Source organism: Oryctolagus cuniculus, chromosome 3 (assembly GCF_051225735.1).
Source record: "Oryctolagus cuniculus isolate XC-2025 breed Fujian yellow rabbit chromosome 3, ASM5122573v1, whole genome shotgun sequence".
Classification (NCBI taxonomy): domain Eukaryota; kingdom Metazoa; phylum Chordata; class Mammalia; order Lagomorpha; family Leporidae; genus Oryctolagus; species Oryctolagus cuniculus.
In genome coordinates this window covers 22,170,001-22,196,106 of record NC_142869.1, presented here as the reverse complement: position 1 = coordinate 22,196,106, position 26,106 = coordinate 22,170,001, and the positions used below count along the sequence as shown (strand labels likewise).

Below are 26,106 nucleotides of genomic sequence, written 5' to 3'. Positions count from 1 at the left end.
GGGCTGCCAGACTGGGCAGTGAGCTTCCTGCTCAAGAGATAATGGAGGCTGTTTCTAATTGGAAACCAAGCTTCTGGTCCCCCTGGTCTCTGGAGTAGTCATTCAGGGGCTGCCTGGATTCAAATCCTGCCTCTACCAGCTGAGTGATCCTAAACAAGTTACTTCTTTAAGACCATGTCTTCATTCTTAAAGGAGGGATAATACTAATCCCTACCTTAGGGAACGTGGGTAGAATTAGATGAGATGTCACAAGTGAATCATGTAGACCAGAGCCTGGCAGATGGGCTGCCCTCAGTAAATGTTATTTATATCTACTGTCGCCAGCCCCGTCTTAATTTGCTGAACAGGGACTGGACCATCAGCAATATAGGCTTTGTGGAATGGTTTCAGGGTTCATAAAATACAGAATGACCTGAATATCTTGCCAAGAAGTGAATTTCCAGCTGGCTTTCCTTCACAGCCTTATGCTGGTCCTCACTTCAACTCATTCACTTGCAGGTATCTGCACTGATTCTCCCAGGGCAGAGTTCATGCCATTGACCCGCCATTCTGAGAGAAGATTTTCACTAGGAAAAGGGGAAAGAGGGGATTGTGTTGGGTTCCTAAGAATGCTGTAACAAATTATCACAAAGTGAGCAATGTACAAACACCAGAAATGTATTTTCTTCCTGTTCCAAAGGCCAGGAATTCAGAATCAAAGTAGTGGTGGTGCCATGCCTTCTATGAATATCCTAGAAGAGGCTACCTCCTTGCCTCTTCCTAGCTTCAGACAGTTGTTGGCAATCCTTGGCATTTCTTGGTTCTAAAATGCCATCATTTTTCTTTGACACTCATCCCTTGTGGACAGCAATGAAAGTTGAGGCCTTGCAGGTTTTACGCTGAGATAATGTGTATTATCCAATGACAATTGTGTACTCTCCAGTAGAAGAGGTGGGAAAGATTTGTAGGATTTCTTTGCTATAGAACTTTTGGTGAAATTGGTGTGGGATGGCTACAAAACCGATATCCTGCTTTGAGAAGTGCTGCCTTTTTATGAAGATTTCTCCCAACTTATGTTCCATTCTGGTCCATCCCTTTGCTCATTGTGTGGCATCCACTGACTACTGAGATGCCCCTAAGACATCCTCTCTTTTCTGCATGTTTCTCCTCCCTCTCCTCTCCTAGTGGGGTATTCAACTTATCTTGATCACTTATTGCAGTCACTTAGGGTTGGAGGCCATGGCAGACTCTCCTGAATCTACTAAGGGTGTGGTATTCAGGAGGTACAATATTGACAGTTATTCACAATCTGATTAAATATTATCTAACTATTGCTGTCCAACTGACAAAGTGAGAATAGCTTCCAATCTGCCTCAAGCTTTCCATTGAGGCACTCTGATGGATAGCTTAGCACCACTAGAATGCAAGGAAGGCTGTTCAAGAAATAGCTCTCAGCTCTAGGGGCTGAAAGTCACAAGTGAAATATTGGGTTATCTTCTACTGCTTTCCCAGGCCACAGCAGAGAGCTGGATCAGAAGAGGAGCAGCTGTGACTCGAACTAGCACCTATAAGGGATGCCAGCACTGTGGTCCAGGGCTTTAACGCACTGGGCCACAGTGCCAGCCCCAGATAGTCTTAACCTTGTGTGTGACATCAGTGGCAGATGGTCTTCATCTGTTCCTTTCTGAATGCTTAATGGCCTACCTAAATCAGAGTAGGTAAGGAGCCATCATTCCTCCTCTCCATGGGAAAGCCCTTTGGCATTAATCGTTCAGCTTCCATAAAGATTGTTCCCCAGCCACCTCCGCGGCTCACTCGGCTAATCCTCTGCCTTGCGGCGCCGGCACACCAGGTTCTAGTCCCAGTCGGGGCGCTGGATTCTGTCCCGGTTGCCCCTCTTCCAGGCCAGCTCTCTGCTGTGGCCAGGGAGTGCAGTGGAGGATGGCCCAAGTGCTTGGGCCCTGTACGCCATGGGAGACCAGGAGAAGCACCTGGCTCCTACCATCGGATCAGTGGGGTGCGCCGGCCGCAGTGGCCATTGGAGGGTGAACCACCGGCAAAAAGGAAGACCTTTCTCTCTGTCTCTCTCTCTCTCTCACTGTTCACTCTGCCTGTCAAAAAAAAAAAAAAAAAAAGATTGTTCCCCACTTTCCATCCTTTCCTTGACAGAATAGAATTGTTCCTGTGGGGTACATGGCCCTGGACGCACCTGTGCTGAAAGGTCTGAGTCAGGACACACGTGAACCCCTCCACCTCCACAGGGACCAGAACTCTTGTGTAGTTTGGGTGATGGCTGCTGTTGCTCCTGCTGTCCTCACGACCAGCCGAGTCCTTGAAATCAGAACAGCATATAAGGATGTTTTGTGTCAAACTACCAATGCCTTCTTGTTGGATTGGGCCCAAAATGACAAACAATCTACAGCTTGACAATCTTTTCTTCATCTTAATTCTCTTTTTCCAATGCTGCTGTTTCCCCTACTCTTTGGCAATGGAATCTTAATTAAGTTCTCACTTTGGGATTAATTAAGGTCTATTTTTTTTTCTTTCCTGAACTCTGACAAGCTCTTTTGTACCTGGATTGAAAATGTAGAACATTGCTGGCTAGAAAGTATGAGAATGAGCGTATTTCACTATCAACTGCTCTCTGGGGGGCCACCAGGATTTCTCTCTCTTTCTCCCTGGCAGATTAAGGAGTTATGCTACAGTACACTCCAAGTGATTACACATGATATCATTCAGGATATAGGCAGAAGGTAGGAACTGTGGGAGTCATAGAGCTACAGTTAGAAGAAACAGGTTCAATTTATAAAACTTCTAAGGCTTATCTATTCTCTGTAATAACTTCTATATTTCTTTTTTTAAAAACTTTTATTTAGTAAATACAAATTTCCAAAGTACAGCTTATGGATTACAATGGCTTCCCGCCCCCATAACTTCCCTCCCACTCGCATCCCTCACATCTCCCACTCCCTCTCCCACTCCATTCACATCAAGATTCATTTTCAATTATCTTTATATACAGAAGATCGATTTAGTATATATTAAGTAAAGATTTCACAGTTTGCACCCACACAGAACATAAGGTGTAAAATACTGTTTCAGTACTAGTTATAGCATTAATTCACATTGTACAACACATTAAGGACAGAGATCCCACATGAGGAGTAAGTACACAGTGACTGACTCCTGTTGTTGACTAAACAATTTGACACTCTTGTTTATGGCGTCCGAAATCTCCCTAGGCTCTAGTCATGAGTTTCTAAGGCTATGGAAGCCTTTCAGGTTTGCCAACTTCGATCTTATTTAGACAAGGTCATAGTCAAAGTGGAAGTTCTCTCCTCCTTTCAGAGAAAGGTACCTCCTTCTTTGATGGCCCATTCTTTCCACTGGGATCTCACTCGCAGAGATTTTGCATTTAGGTTTTTTTGTTTGTTTGTTTTTTGTTTTGTTTTTGTTTTGTTTTCTTTTGTTTTGTTTTGTTTTGCCAGAGTGTCTTGGCTTTCTATGCCTAAAATACTCTCATGGGCTTTTCAGCCAGATCCAAATGCCTTAAAGGCTGATTCTGAGGCCAGAGTGCTGTTTAGGACATCTGCCACTCTATGAGTCTGCTGTGTATCCCACTTCCCATGTTGGGTCGTTCTCTCCCTTTTTTATTCTATCATTTAGTATTCGTAGACACTAGTCTTGTTTGTGTGATCCCTTTGACTCTTAGGCCTATCAGTGTGATCAATTGTGAACTGAAATTGATCACTTGGACTAGTGAGATGGCATTGGTACATGCCACCTTGATGGGATTGAATTGGAATCCCCTGGCACATTTCTAACTCCACCATTTGGGGCAAGTCCGATTGAGCATGTCCCAAATTGTACATCTCCTCCCTCTCTTATTCCCACTCTTATATTTAACAGGGATCACTTTTCAGTTAAATTTAAACACCTAAGAATAAATATGTGTTAATTACAGAGTTCAACCAATAGTATTAACTAGAACAAAAAAATACTAAAAGGGATAAAGTATTAAATTGCACATCAACAGTCAGGACAAGGGCTGATCAGGTCACTATTTCTCATAGTGTCCCTTTCACTTCAACAGGTTTCCTTTTTTGTGGTTGGTTAGTTGTCACCAATCAGGGAGAACATATGATATTTGTCCCTTTGGGACTGGCTTAATTCACTCAGCATGATGTTTTCCAGATGCCTCCATTTTGTTGCAGATGACTGGATTTCATTGTCCTGAAGGCATTGAGGGAGGTCACTAACTCTTCTAGGTTATTGGCCCTGTGGGGTTGCTTATAGCCTGGATTCATCTCAGCTCGGGTGGTCCAAAGTCCCTTGCTGCTTCACTCTCAGGGAAGCTGTGTGGCAATCTTGCCAGTGGTGCTCCATTCTCACTGGAGTCCAGTGCATGTTTCTACACATATCCAGGTAATCATGCACACAAACAACTATATTTGCCTGTAAGTGATCTCAGCCAGGCCTTGCCCCCACTCCTGAATATACTGCATTATAATTCCATATCTTTATCGCTACTCGTTTGTCTGAAAACCAACTGATGCTACTGCTGATGGGACCCCCTTATGCTTTTTTTTAAAATGATTTATTTATTTACATGAGTGACAGAGTTATAGACAGAGAGAAGGAGAGATACAGAGAGAGGTCTTCCATCTGCTGGTTCACTCCCCAGAGGACTGCAATGGCTGAAGCTGCACTGATCTGAAGGCAGGGGCCAGGAGCTGCTTCTGAGTCTCCCGTGAAGGCGCAGAGGCCCAAGCACTTGGACCATCTTCTATTGCTTTCCCAGGTCATCAGCAGGTAGCTAGATTGGAAGTGGAACAGTCAGGACTCGAACCAGTATCCATATGGGATGCCGGCCACACAGGTAGATGCTTAACCTACTACACCACAGCACTGGCCCTGACCGCCTGTGCTTTTGTAGAGACAAGTCAGGTAGGAGGGATTTCAGATATAGTCCCCCAGACTCTGGGAATGATATCAAATCCTCCTAACCCTCCAGCTGCAGGTGGCTTAGCTTTCTTTAAGGACCAAATGCACTGCATCTACATTCTTGCATATCTTGTATTGTAGTCAGTTTTGAGATCTGCCTGAAAAAAATGTGAAATAAAGGGGCTTCATGGGCTCTGTGTGTGTGTATTATATTATATTATATTACATATAACTGATTCGAAATATATATTAATTAGAAAGCTACAATTTATTGGACTGTAAGAAGAATCTGGATTCTAAAAGTGTAAAAGAGTTTTATTGTGGGCCCCATAATGCCCTCCATCATTCATTTTAGCAGGAATGCATTTTGTGGGCCTTAATTTGTCAGATACTATGTGAGTACCTACCTCTTAAGCCAATGAAGTGTCACCATACTGATACTTCCAACTGATGTCAGAAAGCTTGGTTTGGTCACATGATTTGGATATATTGTTAATACTGACTTTCTCAAAAATTTATTTTCCAGGGGTCCAATATCCAGAAAGTTGCTGTTTTGTGGGGAGGGGAGCAATGTAAATCTTCCTGTCCCAGCAGTTTCTCATGGGAAGCCAGGTCACACTCATTGGGACGTGAAGCTCTTCCTTCTTTATCTCATGGTGGAGACAAGATCATGGCAGGGGTGTCACCCTCAACCTGGCTGAGAGCTGATGTTCTTTGGACAGAATAAGCCAGAGCATGACAAAAATACAGTGGACCCTGGTTATTATGCTCAGATCTGAGCCTTGGGGAGGGAAGGAGGCAAGATTGAGGGGAGACATGGAGTTGTACTTGAAGGAGATGGACATTCCTACAGAACGGCTTATTTTTGCTTTGTGTTTACTGCTGGTTCCTTGGGAAAACACTTCCTGTAGCCCATATGGGGAGACTCAATTCGTCAAGGAAGGTTACGGACGCAGGAACACCCACAATGAAGATAGGCCAGGACATAATCACTTGGCAAATTATTGCATAAGCTGAAGTCCATTCTTGTCATACCCCCACCCCATATCAGAAAAAAAAATGCATTCTATACTGAAACACAAGTCGGTTATCTGGGTAAAATTTGCTTAACCCTAAAGTTGCAAATATGTGTGAGAAAGCGAATCAAAGCTTATTTCCAGCAAGTTCTTCATGTGCACAGCAGGGCTCCAAACAGTGTAAAGCTGCGAGAACATAATTTATTCAAAAATATCTTAATTGTCATTGAAGGTGTTTGAAGAAGGAGAAGTATTTATTAGTGGGACCATATTCTATTCTTCTGAAAATATCTGATCATCCCTGCCCAAAGGATGGAATCAAATGCAACACACCTGGATTTTGTAAAAGATAAAATCATCTCCACGTAGGTGTCTGTCACATCCTGTTGGCAGAGATGGATGTGTGCATTTTATATCCCATGAAGCCAGAGAAAGCCATTCTATCCTCTCTCTGTTAAGGGGGCAAGGGGGAAGAGAAGGCAGACTGATATAACGGACAGCCCTGGAAAGCATTTAACACCAGACATCAAACCACAACAGGGTCCCAGACCTGGTTACGGCTATAAGCCGTCGTCATTTTAGGCTGTCTCTCAGTGGCAGAGTCAGGGTGGCTGCCTGCCTCCCTTTGCCCACGCTCCTCCCTTCAATTCAGGAGGACCCTCACTTTGCATCCTCGTCCTGTTGAATGTTCTCCTGTGCCACTCCCAGCTGCCAATGTCTAAATGTCCAAAGAGCCCAACAATGGATCACAGAATCCTCACATGAGAATTGACAGCAAAAAAGCTGAATGGAAGAAAATGAGTAGAGAAGGGAACACAGAGAAAGAACTAAAGGCAAAAAGAAGTTAAGAACACTTGCTTGTGTTGGATTGAGTTGAGAAATTTTAGATAAAAGGTGGCTTTGCTGGCCTCAGTCACTTAAAAGACAGACTTGGAGCTTCCAAAATTATAAAGCTAGAATCAGAGTTGTTGTCTGGGGGTGGATGTTTGGCACAGAGATAGGGATGGTGTCTGAAATGCCCACATTCCATGTCAGAGTGGCTGGGGTTGAGTCCCAGCTCGACTCCCAATTCTAGCCTCCTGTTAATGTGCACCTTGGGAGGCTATAGGTGATGGCTTATGTGGTTGGATCCCTACCACCCATGTGCAGGATCTGGATTGAGCTGCTAGTTCATGACATATATCTCTCTCTCCTCTCCCCCCTCTTTTTCTCAGTTGTCTCTGTCTTTCTGCCCTCCAAATAAAATAATTAACAGGAAAATTAATTAGAAGATAAATTATTTTAAGAAGTCTGCTGGCTCAAATTTGTTATTTTTTTTAATAACTCATTCCAAGTTTGAAGGCAGAAATACTTGTATGCATTTGAAAGATTCACTGACTCAGGCTCTGTCCTCAAAGAAAACTGGGCAGGTCATGAGGCAGACAGGACCTTAACAACAGTCATAGTGAATGGCATGTGTTGAACATGAACCATATGACAAGCATAGCTCATATCTCACAATAATTTTTGAAGTAAGTGTGACTTTTGTATGATTTTTAATCCCTATTTTATAGATCAATAAAGAAAGGAACAGAGAAATAGACTCTCCTAAAATCACACAGCTGAGGCAGGCTTCAAATCCAGGCAATCTGGCTCCAAAGCTTGTAATAACAATTTCTAAGTTATCATGCTTTGATTGGATCATATATATGCTGTGAGAAAGAGCTACAGAACAGGTGGTGCCTCCATGGGGTTTTAAAGACTGAAGAGGAGTTTTATGGGAAGAGAGGAGGCAGCGTATGCACACACTGGTGAGTTCCAGAGACCACGTCTTGGAGGAGATCTGCATAAGGGTAACTGCATACGGATCAAGGGCAAGAAACAGCTGGGAAGAGATGAGTGACAGTGGGAATGTCGGGGGAGAGGGTGGAGGATGTATGCTTTCAGAAAACAGTTGGGATTTGAGCCGAGCAATGGGAACATGAAAAACCTGTCTAGGTTTTCAGCAGGGGGGGACTAATGATTAGATTTGTCATTAAAATATATTGTTTGCTTGATAAAGTGGAGGGATGATGAGTTCAGGAAAAGACAAGTCTCAGGGAGACTACTTGGTAATTGGCATTTAAAATTTTGTCTATGCAGGCCAGGGCAAGTACATCTCTAGTGGATTAAAGGGCACGAGGAGCATGCCTTTCAGCTTCTCCTGAGTCACACAGTTTGATGCCTTAAACATTCCCTTCCCATAATCACCGTAGACACCACTTGTGGAATGACCTGTAGAAATTCAAGACATACCATCACAGATCACTTAATGACAGGGATGCAGTCTTAGAAATGTGTCACTAGCTGGCTTTGCTGTTGTGTGAACAGCAGACCATGTGGTTATACAAACCCAAATGGCAAAACACAACCACACAACGTGGCCCCTGAATGCAACTAAGAACCTCGATGGACATAAGATGCTGCTGGAGTAATGTGGCTTATTATTTCATAGTGCACTTTGTTATAACTAGAAGGAATACATTCTAAAATAATGATAGAATACAGTATAATACATATACTAACCAGCAGTGAAGTCATTGATTCTCACTATCAAGGGTTAGGCTCTATAAATAGTGGAAGGCAGCTGAGCTTTCTTATGGCTGGCAGCACCATAGGCTTCACCACAAATACTTGAGAAGAATGCTGTACAGTGATATGGTGGCTGTGATGGTACTAGGGGATAGGAACTGCTCCATTGCATTACAAGTTTATAGAACCACTATCATATGTGCATTTTATCATTGGCTAAAATTTATCATTGTAGCATGTAAATATATGTGAGCTCAGTCATTGGAGAGGGCTTGTGAAGTCTTGATAGGCTAAGTTTTTTATATTTATTTATTTATTTACTTACTTATTTGAATTTATTCGACAGGTAGAGTTATAAACAGTGAGAGAAAGACAGAGAAAAAGGTCTTCCTTCCGTTGGGTCACTCCCAAAATGGCTGCCACGGCCAGCACTGTGCCAATCCAAAGCAAGGAGCCAGGTGCTTCCTCCTGGTCTCCCATGCAGGTGCTGGGGCCCAAACACTTGGGCCATCCTCCACTGCCCTCCCGGGCCATAGCAGAGAGCTGGACTGGAAGAGGAGCAACCAGGATTAGAACCCGGCACCTATATGGGATGCCAGCGCCACAGGCAGAGGATTAACCAAGTGAGCCATGGCTCCAACCCCAATATGCTAAGTTTTTTAAAAAAATTATTTGTTAAAAAAGTAGTGAGGGGGCCGGCACTGTAGCGCAGTAGGTTAACGCCCTGGCCTGAAGTGCCGGCATCCCATATGGGCTCCAGGTTCTACTCCTGGCTGCTCCACTTCCAATCCAGTGCTCGGCTATGGCCTGGGAAAGCAGTAGAAGATGGACCAAGTCCTTGGGCCCCTGAACCCACATGGAAGACCTGGAAGACGCTCCTGGCTCCTGGCTTCAGATCAGGGCAGCTCCGGCCGTTTCAGCCATCTGGGGAGTGAACCAGCAGATGGAAGACCTCTCTCTTTCTCTACCTCTCTCTGTAACACTGTCTTTCAAATAAATAAAACAAATCATTAAAAAAAAAAAGCAGTGAGATGGTGTGTTGGGGGGTGATGGCACAGATCCTCCAACCTGCAGATTCACTCCCAAAATGTTGGAAAGGACTAGAACTGGACCCTATGAAATCCGAGAACGGATCTCAATCCAGGTCTCTCACATGCATTGCAGGAGCCCAGTTACTTGACCCGTCACCACTGTCTCCCAGGGTCTGCATTAGCAGGAAGCTGGAGTCCAGAGTGGAAGGCTGATATCTAACCCAGGCACTCTGGTGTAGGATGTGGGCATCTTAACTGCAAAGCAAAACACCCACCCCTGTCCTTGTTTTATTGACACTTAGCACCTCTATGGGAGCCTAAGGCAAATTCTTGACATTCTGTTATTCGAGGTGATCGATAAATTGTCAAGCCTGTCTTTGTGTCCCTAGCTCTTGCTTTCAATTCACTCCAATAAAGACAGATCTAGCAAAGGGGGATGTGGTCAATGGGGGAAGGGAAGAGCCTGCCCTGGAGGCAGGGGAAGTGGCCCTTCCACTGTGGCATGTCTGCTGTGCATGCTGAGGCCCGGGCCTTGAGCTGCATGGTTGTAAAGTCACCACCTCTTGCCTTTGTCTAATCAGAGCTTTCGGTTTGCCAAGAGTGTTCACGCACATGATCTCATCTGAGTTGGATAGAAGCTGACATTCACACCTCTGTCATAGGGACCAAAATACCTTGTGACATCACTTAGCAGCTGGCTGGCAGTGCGAGGAGCTCAGCAATACAGGTGGCTGGAAGGGTGGGGAGGGGACCCTAGGACTGTCTCGTTGCTCTCGGGAGGAAGGGTAACTACTGCTGCTGAGTGGGAAAGAAGATGAGCAAGCAGCACCTGGGAAAGTGTTAGGTGGAAAGGTTGAGGAGCTTCTGTAGGAAGTGTAAGAAGGTGCAACCCCTTGTTCAGTGCATGTCCTTATGCCATAGTCAATGGAGAAGGCAGGAAAGATAAGTGTATTCCGATCTTGAGACGGCTCTTTTGGGGGAGAAAATTGATTCTTCTTCTATACAAGTTTTGATGCTCAACACATTAATTGTGTGGGTTGTGTGTGTGTGTGTGAGAGAGAGAGCGACAGAGAGACAGAGCTAGAGACAGAGAGAGGAGATATGTCACTTTCCAAATGCCATCACAGCCCTGGCTGGGCCAGGTCCAAGCCAGAAGCCATGAATTCCATCCGGATCTTTCTTGGGTGGCAGAGATCCCATTGCTTGGGCCATCATTTGCTGCCTCCCAGGATGAATTAGCAGGAAGAGGAAAGCAGGGGAACTGGGACTCACACCAGCACTCTGATATAGGATGTGAGTGTCCCAAGCAGTAGCTTAACACACTGAGCTGCAACTCCCAATCCATGACACAGTTTTACTTCTGAATACCCAAGCCAAGACTAAGGAACCACCTACACACACCTTGTGCTCACATTCTCTGGCCTTCAGAGGTGGAGTTCCCATCCCTGGTCTGCCCACACACCTTCCTATGTGGACATTGTTACAACCAAAGGACCCTCCCCATTTCCCTCCCTGAAGAGGAGTCAGGACACCAATTTGTGCTCCTTGACTTGATGGTGGAATCAGAATGATGGGTTCTTCCCAGCACAAGGGAAAGGCTGAGTGAAGATGGGCCAGGGCCTGATGGAAGTGACCCATTCTGTGTGTAAAGACAGCATCACAAGATCAGCTTGCCTTCTGCTGTTTCAGAAGATGAACACATCTTTAGCTGTCTTATTTTCCAAAGGACCTTCAAACTTTGAGGTAAATGCCTTTGAGTTTTCTTACTGCTGAAATGTCTTCATCTCTTTTGAGTGAGATTTGATTTGGGGGCAGAGGGAACCAGAGAACGGTAATGACTGAACTGTGAGTGACATTTTCGTGTCTGTGTGTGTGCGTGTGTGTGCAAAATCATTTCACACTGCACTGAAAGATTTAGAAAGATTCCAAAAACGGCTTGAGCCACAGCATGCAGAGAGCAAACTACAAGAGCTTCCCAGGAGAGACTGAAGTGTGACATGTATTTGCTTGAATTTTGGATTTTTTGATTGCTATTTATTTGGATGAATGTGCTACTAAAAGCAAAATTAGTCTCATGACCCAAGTAGAAGCACAAGGGCACAGGGGTGACCACAGTGTCAATCAATTTGCTCACTTAATGGAGATATATGCACTTAGATGGTTATGCATGGCTATGCCCCAGCTTTCAGAAATTGACAGCCATGCTGCTTTCGAATTTTACCCAGCCACTCTCCCGCCCCTAACTCTGCCATTGCCGCCAGTATGACCCTACCACCACTGAGCCTTTCTCTTCGGTGATTTCCAGGTATACATACATAGTGTAAGAAAATTCTAAGGATGTCCAGAGCACAATACATACAGTTCCTCCAACAGCCACTTCTCTTGGGTTTCTTTACATCTATTTTCTTTACTCTGAGTAGTGCCAGAAGAGGTTTCATTATTATATTAAATAATGATTCCTGACTTTCAGCTCTTGCCTGATGACCGTCTTGGATATAGAACTATGTTTGCTCAGGGAAAATGGGTCACAGATTGCTAAACTAGCTCCTCACCGTGCGGTGGTTAAGAGCTGTTTGTTTTTCAAATACCTTAATTGTATGGTCTACCAGAAAAGAGCAGCACTGAAAATTATACCTCTGGACTAAATGCAACCAGATGGACAAAAACAACAAGGCGTTTGAAACAGATAAATGCCCCACAATTCCCCTGCGGTTGGTTTTATCGCCAGTTAATTTTATAATGGCTTCTCTGGAGCAGGGGTGTACTCCCCTGGGGTAGAGCAGTCCCTCAGTAAAAACTAAGCAGCTTCCAGAGGGAGGGTCCTGTTTGTTGCCTATTTGGGTAGAATGAGAATAAATGCATTAGTTTCGGTCTGGGATGATGGGTGGAGCTGTTGAGAGAACGAAATTCTGAGCACAAGAGAAACATCACATCCCTTACTCTTTTATTAGCTTTCATTTTGCAGTGCTTCTTGCTAAACACAAAGCAAAGGTTTTTTAGGTTGGTATTGGCTAATAGAGTTGAGGAGGTGGGAAGCAAAGAATTACACGACTGATCCAGTGAGTCACTGGAAGATGAATGTTCCAAAATTCGAAGTTCTTATTGGAAGAATGTTTCAGGCTGGGGGAGGGTCATGCGTACTTATCAATGGGCACAGGGTGAGGATGGCCTCTGAATCTTTGTTCCTTTACCCAGGACTGTAACATTCAAGCTAAAAACCAGCCTTGTGGGTATGCTTTAAAATACAAGCAGGCTGTTGGACTGTTCTCAAGCCATAAGTAGTCATTATATATCATTTATTGTAGTATGTAATAAACATACTGGGGTCAAGGTTGGAGAGTGCAAGAGGCATAGAGAGAAAGTCCAGAAAGAAACATAGATGGAAGACCTCATTGGCCCTGTTCTTACAAGACAGCTTTGATTTTCTGGGATTGATTGAAAGTTCTCAACATTTTGGAGAAGAGTTCTGCCTGTACCACCCCATCCTCAGCTCTGCCCCTGTGGCCAGAAGCAGGAAGTCCTTGACAATGAAGGACCGGGACTTTATGGTACTCTACGTATTTGTATTAAAGAAAAGAGATGAATTGAAACATGAAGCCTGGGTTCTCCCGAGGCTTATATAGACCAGTAGAGTTAAAAAAAATTATCGTACCTTTAATATTTCTTCCTTCTTGCTTCCAGACCAGTCTCAGTTATAATCTTTGGTCCTCTATGCTTATGTAATATGATAGTTACAAGTCCCTAGTAATTATTCTGTGCAGACTCCTCCTCACACACTTCAGAAGGGCTTTTCCATTCTCTGAAATTTCCCTTAGTGTCCTTACTCATGCATTTTCCTCTACCAGAAAACTTATCAAGCTGTGCACTTTATTTTATTTTTTTTAAAGACTTTATTTTACTTATTTGAAAGACAGAGTTACAGAGAGAGGCGGAGCCAGAGAGAAAGAGGTCTTCCATCTGCTGATTCACTCCCCAAATGACTGCAATGGCCAGAGCTGAGCTGATCTGGTACCAAGAGCCAGGAGCTTCTTCTGGGTCTCCCACGTGGGAATAGGGACCCAAGGACTTGAGCCACCTTCTACTGCTTTCCCAGACCATAGCAGAGAGATGGATCAGAAGTGGAGCAGCCAAGACTCAAACTTTCACCCATATGGGATGTACAGCCCCAAGCTGTACACTTTAAATATATTTGCTTTATGGTATCTGAATTATATCTCATTGGATAGTGTTTTAAAAAACTGATTTTTTTTTTCAGTCTGAACTTATATTGAGTCATTGTCTCTTATGGACTTTTTGAAAACACTATAAATTTATGTATAAGAAATTTCCAGATCTCTTCACTGTGAAATATGATGTTTTAATTTATTTACCCTTATGCAATTGGACCTTTGTATGCACAAGTTCTGCATCCACAAAGTCAATTAACTGTACATCAAATATACTTAGAAAAAATGCATCTGTACTGAACATGTGCAGATTTTTTCTGCGTCATTATTCCCTAAAGAATACAGTATGACAATTATTTATATAGCATTTATATAATTTGTGCAAATCAGGGGAGGGTCCTATATGAAGATGAGTGAGGGAAATATAGAAAAATAAAATCAAAAGATAAGTTTATTCTAGCGCAAAAATTTTGAAACTGGATCTGGCATTGTCATGCATCAGGGTTAAGCTGCTGCCTATGACACTAGCATCCCATATCAGAGTGCCAGTTAAAGTTCTGGATGCTCTGCTTCCAGTCCAGGTCGCTGCTGATGTGACTGGTGAAGCAATGCAATATGGCTGAAGTGCTTGGGCCCCTCTCACAAATGCGGGAGATACAGATGGAGTTCCTAGTTCATGGCTTTAGTATGACCCAACCCCAACCATTGTAATCACTTGGGGAATGAACCCGCAGATGGAAGATATCACTCTACCTTTCTCCCTCTCTGTCACTCTGCATTTCAAATAAATAAATAAATTTTAAGAATCTGAAATCTATGCATATGTTTTCACAATATGTATTTTGCATAAATTATATAAGTACTATTAGATTTCTTCTTGTTTCATAACATGATACAACTCATCCTTTTAATGGAACAATGTATAGTTTTTTGTATATTCACAAGACTGTGCAACTATCCTAATTATAGAATATTTTCATTACTCCAGAAAAGACACCCAACCTCATCATCAGTCATTCCCCATTCTCTTGTATATGGCAGCTAGTAACCTAACTTGTAGACATTTTATATAAATAGAAGCATACAACTGATGGTTCTTTATGTTTGGATTCCATTACTCAACATGTTTTCAAGATTCACCCATCTTGGGGTCAGCATTGTAGCATAGCTGGAAAAGCCACCACCTGCAATCCCAGCATCCCATATGGGTGATAGTTCATGTCCTGGCTGCTCCATTTCTGATCCAACTCCATGCTAACGTACCTGGGAAAGCAGCAAAAGATGACCCAAAGGTTTTTCCGCACATGGGAAACCTGGATGAAACTCCTGGCCTCTGGATTTGTCTTGGCCCAGAGCTGGCCTTTGTAGCTATCCAAGGAGTGAACCAGAAATGGAATCTCTCTCTCTCTGTCTCTCTGTCTCTCTCTTTCTCTCTCTCTCTCTCATTCTAACTCGCTCTGACTTTCAAAATAAATCAATCAATAAATCTTTTTAAAAGTCCATCCACCTTGTAGAATATATTTGCACTTCATTTCTTTTTATTGTCTGATACTATTTATTGTATGACTATAGCGCCTTCTCTTTCTTTCATCAGTTGATGGACATTTGGATTGTTCCTACTTTTGGACTATGATGATGAATGCTACTGTGAACATTTATGTACAAATTTCTGTGAGAATGTGTTGTTAATTCTCTTGGGTGTGTGACTAGAAGTGGAATTGCTGGGTGACAAGGTAACTTCACATTTGAGTAGTGTTTGAAAAACTACCAAACTATTTTCCATAGAAGCTGTACCATTTTAGTTTTCCATCATATGAGAGCTCACATTTCTCCCAACACTTGCATCCTCTTTTTAAAAGTATTTATTTATGTGCTTGTTTACTTATTTGGAAGGCTGAGTGATGAGATTGAGGGAGACAAAGAGTGAGATTTTTATTGACCGGTTCACTTCTCAAATGCTCTCATCAGCCAGGGTTGGGACAGACCAAAGTCAGGGGCCAGTGATTCCATTTAGGTCTCTCTTATGGGTGGCAGAACCTCAAGTACGTTGAGTAATCATCTGTTGGTTCCTGGAATGCATTAGCAGGAACTGGATCAGAATAAGTGGCACCGGGACTCAAGCAGGCACTCCAATATGGTGTCCTGAACAATCATGTACCTGATAAGGATCTAACATATATTTTTAAAGAGTACACACACACACACACACACACACAGAGAATATATAAGGAAATCTCAGAACAACTCAACAATTAAGAGACATACAGGGCCAGCATTGTGGCATAGTGAGAAAAGCTGCCACCTGTGAAGCCAGCAAAACATATAGGCACTAGTTTGAGTCCAGACTCTTCCACTTCCAATTCAGCTCCCTGATAAAGGCCTGGGAAAAGCAATGGAATATAACCCAAGTGTTTGGGCCACTTCCACCCTCATGGACAACCCAAATGAAACTCCCTGTCTCCTGGGTTTGTCCTGGTCCAACACTGGCTCTTGCAGCCATCTGGGGGATGAACCAGCAGATGGAAGATACCTGTTTCTCTCTCTCTCTCTCCCTTTCTGTAACTCTGACTTGCAAAATAAATAAATAAATCCTTTTTAAAAGAGGCAAATAACCCAATTAAAAATGGAAAATTATTGGAATAAACACATCTCCAAAGAATGTGTAAGAGTACACAATAGCCAATAAGCACATGAAAATATGTCAATCTTTAGTCATGAAGGGTATGTGAATCCAAACCACAGTAAGATACCACTTTATATCCAGTTGGTTGCTCTTATCAAAAAGGAAGCTGCAATTGGAAGCAGAGCCAAGGCTCAAAGCCAAGGGCTCTGACATTCAATGCAAGCATCCACAAGGTCATCTTAACCATTGCACCACATACCTGCCCCTGTTGATCTTTTTAAATAACTAACTTTTGATTGTGCTTATTCTCTCTGTTGTTTTCTATTCTCTAATTTGTTTTCCATTCAAATATTTATTATTTGCTTTCTTTTGTTTGCTCTTCTTTTTCTAGTTTCACAAAGTGAAAGACAATTGATTTAAAATCTTTTGATCAATGTAAATGTATATAGCTATATATTTCCCTCTGAACACTGCTTTTCTTGCATCCCATACATTTGGACACACTGTATTGCATTTTAATTTATATAATGATGTTCTATAATTTTTCTTGTGATTTCTTCTTTGGTTCATGAATTATTTTTTAACTTTTATTTAATGAATATAAATTTCCAAAGTACAGCTTATGGGTTACAATGGCTCCCCCCACCCATAACTTCCCTCCCACCTCCAACCCTCCCTTTCCCTCTCCCTCTCCCCTTCCATTCACACCAAGATTCATTTTCAATTCTCTTTATATACAGAAAATCAGTTTAGCATATATTAAGTAAAGATTTCAACAGTTTGCACCCACATAGAAACACAAAGTGAAAAATACTGTTTGAGTACTAGTTATAGCATTAAATCACATTGTACAGCACATTAAGGACAGAGATCCTACATGAGGAATAAGTGCACATTGACTCCTGTTGTTGAATTAACAAATTTACACTCTTGTTTATGGCATCAGTATTATATAAAGATGGTGTTGTTAATTTTCACATATTTGGGGATTTTCAAAATTTCTATTATTGACTGCTAACTTCAGCCTATCATGATCTATCATGATAAGAGGATTTGCTGAGATGGTTTCAATTGTACTAAGTTTAACATTTAAGTTGAGATTGATTTTATGACCTAACATGGCATATTTTGGAGTATGTCCCATGTGAATTTGACAAGAGTATGTATTCTTCTATTGTTGGATGTAACACTCCATAGACATCTAATTCTTATTGCCACACTGTGTTGTTTATGTCTTTGATTTTCTTAATCACATTTTGCTGATCCATTTTTCTATTCGTTATTATCTCCAATTATTATTGTTATATTGTCCATTTCTCTTTTTATTTGTCAGTTTTTTTCTTGGGCTCGTATTGTTAGATTTATATATATATATATATATTACTATGATATTTGTTATGTCTTCTGAAAGGATTCATCATTTTATCATTATAAAATATCTTTGTATCTAGGAATAATCTTTACATTTACATATATTTTGTCTGATATTAACATCATCAATCAAGCTCTTTTTGAGGCATGTTTTCCTGTTGTATCTTTTTCCATTCTCTTGCTATCAACCAGTTGTGTATTTGAATCTAAAGTCTATCTCTTTGAGAGTGCATATACCTCATTCTGGCTTTCAAAAATTCACTCTGCAAATTCCTATATTTTACTTGGAATGTTTAATATATTTAAATTGAATGCAATTACTGATAAGGCTTGTCATTTTGCTATTCATTTTCTGTGTCATGTCTTTCTCTCACTCTATTACATTATTGCTTGTTTTGTGCATTAAATGTATATTTTCTAGTGTACCATTTTAATTACCTTGCCACTTCTTCAATTAAATATTTTTGAGTGTTTCTTAGATTTCTTTGGGAATCATAATAAATATAATAGCAATATACTTCAGAGAAACATTAACTTAATTTTCAAATGAAAAGTTTTTCCTATATAACTTTGTTCCACTTCCCTTTGTACTGCTATCATATAAATTATATCCTTATACATTGTATCCAATCAAACCAAATTTGTAATCATTGTTTATTTAATTTTTTAAAAAATCATAAAGTGAGATTATAGTTTTATTAAATTTTTTAAAAATCAGAAAGAGTGAGCTATCTCCCATTTGCTGGTTCATTCCTCAAATTCCCACAGTGGCCAGAACTAGGAACCAGGGACACCTCTCTCATGTGGGTAGCAAGAAACTAAATACTTGGACCATCACTTCTGCCTCCCAGGATCTACATTGGTAGAAACCTGGAGTTTGGAGTTGGAGTTAGGAACTGAGCCCAGATATCCTGATGTGGAATGCAGGTATTTTGAATGCCACTCTCTGTAGTTGTTTTTAAATCAGATAGAACTAAAGAGTTACAAATGAGAAATACATTTACATTGTCTTTTTAAATTGTTTATTTATTTATGAAAATATTTATTTATTTGAAAGGCAGACAGAAAGAGAAAAAGAGATCAACAGACAGCTTCTACCTACAGATTCAATCCCCAAATGCCTACAACAAACAGAGCTATGCTAGACTGAAGCCAAGAACCAGGGACTAACTCTAGGTCCCCGTGTGAGTGGCAAGGTCTAATTATTTGAGCCATTGCCTGTTGCTTTCCAGAGTACACAATAGCAAGAAGTTGGAATCAGAAGTAGAGCCAGCATTCAAACTCAGGCACTGACATAGGAGACAGGCATTTCGAGCAGCACCTTGAATTGTTACCTTTTCCTGTGCTCTTCCTTTCTTGATGTGAAAGCAAGTTATCCTAGTGACTGAAATTCAGCTGAACAGACAACTTTAATGTCTCTTAGGACAAGTCTCCCAGCAATTAATCCTCCTTTGTTGATTTAAGTCTTTCAATTTCTCTTTCATTTTTGAAGGACAGTTTTGCTGGGTATAGAATATTGGTTAATAAGTTTTCCCTTCATACTTTCAATTACCATTGTATTGCTCTCTAGTATCCATGATTTTTTAAAAGATTTTTTATTTATTTGAAATTCAGAGTTAGAGAGAGAGAGAGAGAGAGAGAGAGAGATTGACCATCAATCTTCTGGTTCACTCCCCACATGGCCACAATTGCCAGGGCTGAGCCAGGCTGAAGCCAAGGGCCAAGCTTCATCTTGGTCTTCCATGTAGGCAGCAGGAGCCCAAGTACTTTGGCCACCTGCTGCTTTCACAGGCCGTTAGTAGAGAGTTGAATCAGAAGTGAAGCAGCCAGGATATGAACCCACACCTATAAAGGATGCCAATGTCACAGGCAGTGGCTTCACCTGCTGTGTCACAAAGCTGGCCCCTTCCTCCATAATCTTTGATGAGAAATCAGTTGTTAGCCATACTGAGGGTAGTTTGTATATGATGAGTTGCTTCTTCCTTGCTGCTTTTAATATTCTTTCTTGTTTTTGTTTTTTGTGTTTTTTTTTTTTTTTTGACAGGCAGAGTGAACAGTGAGAGACAGAGAGAGACAGAGAGAAAGGTCTTCCTTTGCCGTTGGTTCACCCTCCAATGGCCGCCGCGGCCGGCGCACCGCACTGATCCGATGGTAGGAGCCAGGTGCTTCTCCTGGTCTCCCATGGGGTGCAGGGCCCAAGCACTTGGGCCATCCTCCACTGCACTCCCTGGCCACAGCAGAGAGCTGGCCTGGAAGAGGGGCAACCGGGACAGAATCCAGCGCCCCGACCAGGACTAGAAGCCGGTGTGCTGGCGCCGCAAGGCGGAGGATTAGCCTAGTGAGCCACGGCGCCGGCAATAGTCTTTCTTTAATTTTACTTTTGATAGTTTGATCATCCATCAAAAGATGGATCTCCTTCAGTTTGCCTTACTTGGAGTTTATTAAACTTCTTGTATGTTTAATGCTTTTCATCAGTTTAGAAGTGTTTGGCCATTATTTCTTCAAATATTGTTTCTGTTCCCTTTTCTTTTCATTTGTGTAAGATTTTAGTGGTGTCTTGAAGACGTCTGGAGTTCTGTTCTTTTTTGCTTCATTCCTTTCTCTTTGTTTCTCAGAGTACATAATAGGTCAACTGACCTATTTCCAAAGAGTCTGACTCTATTGTGCATGCGTCTTTTGTTAAGACCCTGTACTGAATTTTAAATTTTAGTTACTATATTTTTCCAAATTTCCCACTTGGTTCTTTTAAAATAATTTTTACCTCTTAACTTATATTCTTTTTAGTGAAACACCATCTAGTTTTAGGCATAGCTTCCTTAGTTCTTTAAAATGTAATTTAAATAGCTGAATGGAAATCTTTGTCCAGTAATTTCAACATCTGGGGTTATTATGTGACAGTTTTTGGTAATTTTTTTCTATATATAGGCAAAACTGTCTCATTTCTATGCCTTTCTCGTGCTTTTTTGTTAGAAATGGAACACTTAAAGTAGTATAATGTGGAAACTCTGAAAATCAGATACCCTCCCTCTCCCAAAGATTTGTTATTGTTACTATTGTCATTGGAGTTCAATTTGTTGAGTGACTTCTGTAAACCAGTTCTGTAAAACTTGTCTTCTTGCCACATGTGACCACTCGAGTCTGGTGAGCTATCTTAGCAGTCAGTGTGTGTCTTTAAAAGTCTCCTACATTTCCTAGGGGATGCTGGGTGCATGTTGGGATGTGTCTTTAGCATCCTGCCAGGTGCTTTAGAACTCACCTTAGTTTTGCTTTCTGCTTGCTCAGAGCTGTAAGCCCAGCCAGCGGTGAGCTCCTAGGGCCTTTTCAGGTCTTTTCTTCAGCAAACACCAACCCTGAGCATGTGCAGAGTCCTACACACTAATTTGGCTTTCTAGATTCCCAGATAGATGAGTAAGTCAGAGCTTTTCAAAGCTTCTATGCAAACTAATTCCTTAGCTTTTCCTTTTATTTATTCATTTTTCACTTTGCCTTCTGCTTGTCCCAGCTATTATCCACTGCTCTAGCCAGCCACAAGGATTTTGTTTTAATTGCCTATAATTGTCTTCAATAAACATGCCTTAAGGGGAAGCAGGGAAGGCTTCCTTCTAGAAGATTTATAGTTTTAGTTTTATATTTAGGTCTATGATTCAAATTCAAATAACTTTATATGTGTTGTGAGGCAAGGATAGAAAGTCATTTTTTTACCATATATGTATTTATTTGTTTCAGTACCCTCTTTTTAAAAATACAAAGGGTGGGGATTTGGCATCGTGGTTAAGCGCCTGGATTCAAGTCCAAGTTCAAGGCTTTGTCTCCTGACTCCAGTTTCATGCTAGTGCACATTCTGGGAGACTGTTGAGTCCCTGCCACCAACATGGGTGATCTACATTGATTTCCCAACTCCTGGCTTTGGCCTAGCCCAGCCCCAGTTACTGAGGGCATTTGTTTTTATTTTTAAACCATTTTATTGAAATAAAATATTCATACCAAGAAATTCACATAAATATACAAATAAATATGTTTTTGTCCTCTGATAATACTTATAACCAAAACCCAGATTATGACCAGATTATTACTAGTACCCCAAGAGTTCTCACATTCCCCTCTTCCCCTCCATTTTTTTTAACATGGGAAAGAAGAGTATATTGTTTTTTATGTGGTATGGCTCATTGAAGCATTATTTATAACTAAGTAATGAATGATAAAATATCCACACAATTTTATACTCTAACAGTGTTTGTCTTGAAGTTTATTTTACCTAACAATGATTAAACTTTCAATCCTTGAACACAGTATGTGTTCTTATTTATTTAGGCCTCTACTAATTTTTCAGTCTTGTCATAAGGTTTCTAGGGCAGTCCTCATGTGTGCCTTTTGTGAAGTTAATATAAAAATATTTTATGTTGTATACTATTAAAGAAAGATTTTGAAATTACACTCTAATATTTTTCACCATAGCTGATATTTTGTTGACCCTGAACCTTCAAACTTACTAAATTTGCTTATTACTTCCACTATTCATTTCATGGATTATTTAGGATTTTTATGCAAAAATTCTATCACCTGCAAAAAACTATTTTTACCATTTTTGTTTTCCATCTGTATGTGTATCAGTCAGAATTTTGACACTATAACAAAATACCTCAGGCAATCTAACTTTATTAAGGGAGGAGGCATATCTTGACACATGGCTCTGTAGGTCCACAGTCCTGGATTAGATGGACCACATTTTTTCAGCCACTGGTGGCGGTCTTCTTGCTGGCAGAATCTGCTGGTGACACAGAATACTACATGGCAAAAGTCAGAAAGTATGCAAGTTTATGTCTACCTGGTCTCTTATAAAGCCAGCATAATTTATTCAGAGGTTCCACCCTAAAGCCAATTCAATCCAATCATCTTCCAAAGATCCCACCTCTACACACAGTAACTGGATTAAGTTCCTACTCTCTTGGTCCCATTAACATAAGATTTCAGATAGCAAACTCCTGAGTTCATTGGAACAAATATTTAAACTATGGCACTTTGCATTTACCTTTCTTATCTTCCTTTATTGCAAGAACTATGGACTTCAAAACAATATTGAAAATCTGTGACTGTAGCAGACACTCTTGTTTTCTTCCTAATCATGGGTTTGAATGTATAACATTTCATTAGTGATAAGGTATAGAGTTTTGTTTTTACTTTTTTGAATGTTTTGGGAGTTCTCTCTTTACCAAATAGAAAAAATATCCCTGGGCTAGCGCCATGGCTCACTTGGTTAATCCTCCACCTGTGGTGCCAGCATCCCATTTGGGCACCCGAGTTCTGGTCCCAGTTGCTCCTCTTCCAGTCCAGCTCTCTGCTGTGGCCCAGGAAGGCAGTAGAGAATGGCCCAAGTGCTTGGGTGCCTGCACCTGCGTGGGAGACCAGGAAGAAGCATCTGGATCCTGGCTTCAGATCAGCGTAGCTCTGGCTGTAGCAGCCATTGGGAGGGTGGTGAACCAATGGAAGTAAGACCTTTCTCTCTGTCTTTCTCTCTCACTGTCTACCTGCAAAATAAATTTTTAAAAAGTCCTCTATTATTAGGCTTTAAGAGTTTTTAAAAAACTACAAATGACATTTTTCAAATGTCTTTTATTTGCATATGCTGAAATGATCATGTCAGTGGGTTTTCTTTATTATGTTAGTGAAGCGAATTTGACTATTAAACCAACCTTGAATTCCTGGAGTATATCTTACTTGGTCTTTTAATATATTTATCAACATGAATTATTCATTTATTTTAATAGATTTTGGTGTCTATGTTTTGATGGGGAAATCAGTAACTAAGTGTCTTTTCTAGCAAGCTCTTTGACACTTCTGATAATTTTTACATCAGAGTTGCGCTGCCCTCATAAACAAATTGAGAAGTATTCTCTCCTTCTCTACCTTTGAAACCATTTCCAGTTATTAGTATTACTTTGTCCTTAATTATTTAATGGAATTTAACTTAGTAAGGTTGTTCAAACTGAATTCAAACAGCATATACATATACATATATATATTTATATTTAGTAGATCTTAGTAAATATATAACATTTAATAAAAATAACGTTTATATTATAGTAGAATTTAAACAGTGAAGATATATGGGCCTGGAATTTTCTTTGCAAGAAGATTTTTTGTTAAAAAATTACTTATTTGAGGGAAGCTGAGGCGGCGGCGGTGGCGGCGGCGGATGCGGAGGGCTGGGTCCTGGCGCGGCGCGGCACGGTTCTCTCCGTCGCAGGCCCCACGCTTCCGCACCTTGCTCTGGCCTCGACCACGGCGAGCCTGAGCGCGGCGGCGGCCCACGCGCGGCGACGGGGAGAGATGAGCAGCAACAGCAACAAGAGAGCCCCGACCACCGTGAAGCAGAGGCTGAAGCAGGACTACCTGCGAATCAAGAAAGACCCGGTGCCTTACATCTGTGCTGAGCCCCTGCCTTCCAACATCCTGGAATGGCACTATGTCGTCCGAGGCCCTGAGATGACCCCTTATGAAGGTGGCTATTATCGTGGAAAACTAATTTTCCCTAGAGAATTTCCTTTTAAACCTCCTAGTATTTACATGATAACTCCCAATGGAAGGTTCAAGTGCAACACGAGAAGAGGCAGCTGGCAGTGCAGAGCCTAGCGTTTAACCTGAGAGATAAGGTCTTCTGCGAGTTGTTTCCTGATGTCGTGGAGGAAATCAAAGAGAAGCAGAAAACACAAGACGAACTCAGTAGCAGACCCCAGACGCTCCCCTTACCAGACGTGGTTCCAGACGGGGAGGTGCACCACGGCCAGAACGGGGTTCCGCTTCTCAACGGGCACGCGCCGGGGGCCAGCCCCAACCTTGCGAGGCTGCAGCAAGCCCATCGGCACCATGGACTCCTGGGCGGCGCCCTGGCGAACTTGTTTGTCATAGTTGGGTTTGCAGCCTTCGCCTACACGGTCAAGTACGTGCTGAGGAGCATAGCACAGGAGTGATTGCTGCCCAAGCCCGATGGAGGGGCCGGACACGCTGCCCAGCACGGGGCAGACTGCTGGGATCCCGGGTTTAGCTTTTTAAAAACTTAAAAAGGAAAAGCAAAAACCAAAACGTGTAATTTGATTTGGAGGAGGCGTGAGAACCCCGGCTCCCTCCTCTCTCCCGGGGCCCGTGGGCTGGCAGGCCGCGGTCTTCCTGTGTTGTTTCTGCACCTGTTGGAGTCGACCTGCTTCTCATTTCATTAGATTTGGTCACTTAAAAATATAAAATTCAGTGCCCGTCAAAAAAAAAATTACTTATTTGAAGGAATTAATCAGAGAAGGAGAAAGAGAGAGAGAGAGAGAGAGAGAGAGAGAGACTCTTTCATATACTGATTCACACCCCAAATGGCACCAACTTTCAAGACTAAGATGGGCCAAAACCAGGAGCTTGGAGATCTTCAGATCTCCTGTGGAGGTATAGGGGCCCAAGAACTTGGGCCATCCTCTACTGCTTTCCCAGGCATACTAACAGGGAGCTGGAGCATAAGTGAAGCAGTGAGGACTTGAACCTATGTCCACATGGGATTCTGGCATCACAGGCAGAGGCTTAACTAACTGCTCTACAACCTCAAGAAGTTTTTTCATTGTGAATGCAATTTAATAGACAAAGGCCTATTGAAATTTTCTATTTCTTCCTTTATCTATTTTCAGCAAGCTATTTTTAAAGGAATTTGACCATTTATTTTAAGGATAGATGTTCTGTGGATGTAATCTGGGCTCATTCTTGGTTTTTGGTCAGCTGTTGGTCAGTGAAGCAGTCTTATTTCTGGGGTTGGGCTGGCCATGGGTTGTGTCTCTCATCTCCCAACAGGATGCCACCACCTTGATCATGTAGCAGCTCCAGATTCCAAAAGCAGCAAAAGGGTGTCAGGCAGATAATTAGATTTGAGCAACCGGGGAAAGGCCCCAAGATATTCCTCCAGGGGTAAATCTAAGGGACCTGCTTTCCACAGGGACCCACTCAAGTCAACCAATTGAGGTTTAACTTGTGATTAAAGTATCCTTATATGGAGCCGGCACTAAAGTGTAGTGGGTAAAGCCAATGCCTGCAGTGCCAGCATCCCATATGGACACCAGTTCAAGTCACAGTTACTCCACTTCCAATCCAGCTCTCTGCTGTGGCCTGGGAAAGCAGCAGAAGATGTTCCAAACCCTTGGGCCCCTGCACCCACGTGGGAGACCCGGAATAAGCTCCAGGAACCTGGCTTTGGATCAGCGTAGCTCCAGCCATTGCAGCCGGTTGGGGAGTGAGCCAGCAGATGGAAGACCTCTGTCTTTCTCTTTCTCTGCCTCCCCTTCTTTCTGTGTGTAACTCTGACTTTCAAATAAATAAATAAATAAATCTTTTTTTAAAGTATCCTTATAAAATAGGAGATTGGCCAAACTATAGAAGTATAGTTTGCAGCCATGTGCATA

The 26,106-nt window shown here is 41.9% G+C and overlaps 1 pseudogene across 1 annotated transcript; it reads left to right on the top strand.

The window, feature by feature from the left end:
• Positions 1 to 23,843: 23,843 nt before the first annotated feature.
• On the top strand, positions 23,844 to 24,760 carry LOC149127283 (ubiquitin-conjugating enzyme E2 J2 pseudogene; annotated as a pseudogene). Its single transcript, XR_016231904.1, has one exon. The product of XR_016231904.1 is annotated as a ubiquitin-conjugating enzyme E2 J2 pseudogene (transcript).
• Positions 24,761 to 26,106: the final 1,346 nt, after the last annotated feature.